Source organism: Cornus florida, unplaced genomic scaffold (genome assembly GCF_030987335.1).
Source record: "Cornus florida cultivar Cherokee Brave unplaced genomic scaffold, ASM3098733v1 CherokeeBrave_3.0.0_Hap2_Chr02, whole genome shotgun sequence".
Classification (NCBI taxonomy): Eukaryota; Viridiplantae; Streptophyta; class Magnoliopsida; order Cornales; family Cornaceae; genus Cornus; species Cornus florida.
Window position 1 is genome coordinate 90621398 of NW_026775572.1, and position 2446 is coordinate 90623843.

At 39.1% G+C, this 2446-nt stretch overlaps 1 non-coding gene across 1 annotated transcript; it reads right to left on the reverse strand.

The window, feature by feature from the left end:
• Window positions 1-378: 378 nt before the first annotated feature.
• Window positions 379-485, reverse strand: LOC132297953 (small nucleolar RNA R71). The gene has a single exon (XR_009479464.1). It is a non-coding gene; the product is annotated as a small nucleolar RNA R71 (small nucleolar RNA).
• Between the last annotated feature and the right edge of the window lie 1961 nt (window positions 486-2446).

Genomic DNA, 2446 nt, shown 5'->3' on the forward strand with positions numbered 1-2446 from the left:
CCTCCAATTGCTAATCCTCCCTTTGCTTTAAGAGATCATTATGTGCCTAATGAATACAATGCACCCACATGTATTCAATTGCCACCATTTAGAGCACACCACTATGAGATCAAACCACAAACCATTCAAATGCTTCCTAACTATCATGGACTCCCAAGTGAAGAACCTTACAAGCATTTGGATGAGTTTCTTGAAGTATGTTCCACCATGAGATACACGGACATGCCGGAAGAGGTCTTAAGGCTTAAACTTTTTCCATTCACCCTTAAAAATAAGGCAAAATATTGGTTTAACAATCTTAGGCCTTTTTCAATAACTTCTTGGGCAGAAATGCAACAAGAGTTCTTGAAGAAGTACTATCCAGTTTCTAAGATTAATGCCATGAGAACCTTAATTCGAGAGTTTTCACACGAGGATGGGGAAACGTTCCATGAGGCATAGGAAAGATTCAATGAATTTCTTAGGAAGTGTCCACATTATGACATCCCCAAATGGCAATTAGTTCAATATTTCTTTGAGAGTTTATCGGACAATTACAAGGGCATGGTTGATGCTTCCATGGGTGGCTTTTACATTGATAGGCATGAGGATGACGTATGGTGTCTTTATGAGAGCATGAATGAGAATTCTTTGGATCGAACTTTATCTTCCAAGAATGGTAGGAATTCAAGTGGAAGGAAGAGTGTTGGCTTACATCAAGTCGACCATTCCAATGAAATAGTCGCCGAGATGAAATCTTTATCTCAAAGGTTTGATCAATTCTTGATCAACCAAAACTCGGCAAATCAAGTATCTTCCGTCCCTAACCATTCCCATCATGCATCCAATAAGACATGTATAACTTGTTCAAGTGTTTTACATTCTACTTCCAATTGTCCCCATGGACATGTGCAAAGTGAGCATCATGAACAAGTCAATGCAACTTTTGTTAATCAAGGGAACAATCCTTATGGCAATCATTATAATCCTAGTTGGAGGAATCACCTGAATTTCTCTTGGAAAAACCAAGGGGAAGGCTCAAACCCTCCCCAAGGTGGTTTCTAAGGGAAGTATGTTCCACCTCCGATGCAAAGCCAAGGTTCCCAAGGGTATAGACCATTTCAATCACAAGGAAACCAATTCTCTAATTCTCATTTTCCTAATCAACTATCATATTCTCAAGGAAATACTAGGAGTCCTACTTTTGAAGAGAAAGTTTTGACCGCTCTAGGCACTCTAGAGGCTAACACTCAGTTGCTTCATTCTCATTCTCAATCCATTGCTAAGCTAGAAACCCAAGTAGGGCACATAACTAGTACTTTAAATGCTAGAGAGAAAGGGAAAATGCCTTTGAATGCCCCACAAAAGCAACAATGTGTTATGGAGACTCATTCCTCATCGGAAGGTCACACAATAGAGCATGTCAATGCGGTGACAACCTTAAGAAGTGGGAAGATTGTGGACAACCAAGTGGGTATGTCCAATGAAGAAAGTGAACCGGTGCAACCACAAGTTGACACCCATCCCGTTTCTTATCCTATTCCTCCTTCATTACATATGCATGATTTTTCAAATGAGAATATCTTGAAAAGTGATTTGAAAAGTGATTTTGAAAAGAAAAATTTGAAACATGATTTCAAAACTTCTTGTGTTTAAAAGACTTCAAAGAAAATTTCTGAAAAGGTTTTTGAGCCAAGAGCTCCATTCCTGGATGCCTTAAAAGGATCCATTTCAACTGACAAGCAAAAGGCCAAAGCAAATGAAATTATGGATGTGTTTAGGCAAGTGAAAGTCAATCTTCCACTTTTGGATGCAATCAAGCAAATTCTAGCTTATGCCAAGTTTCTGAAAGACTTATGCACCCAAAAGAGGAAGAACAAAAGCCAAACACCTAGGAAAGTGGTCTTAACCGAGCAAGTAAGCTCAATTTTGCAGCATAACACTCTTCCAAAGTTTAAGGACCCCGGTTCACCTACCATTTCATGCATCATTGGAGATCATATCATTAATCGAGCTCTTCTTAACTTAGGAGCAAGTGTTAATCTTCTTCGATACTCGGTATATGTCAAATTAGGCTTAGGAGACTTGAAACCGACGTCGGTGGTTTTGCAACTTGCCGACCGATCCATCAAAAAGCCTAGGGGTATCATTGAGGAAGTATTGATTAAGATTGATAAATTCTTCTTTCCCATTGATTTCATTGTCATTGACACGGAACCAGTCCCAAATCCTAAGAGCCAAATTCCCGTTATCCTTGGCTGTCCTTTTTTGGCAACCGCGAATGCCAACATTAATTGTAGGTTGGGGATAATGAAGATCTCATTTGGCCACATGAAGGTGAAGTTGAATATCTTCAATCCAACCCCCAATTCATTTGACAAGCATGAAGAAGTTAATGTTGTGGAAAAATGTCATAACCATGAATGTGAAGGAATAAAGTCTTTGCTTGAAACCAAAATTCCAAAAA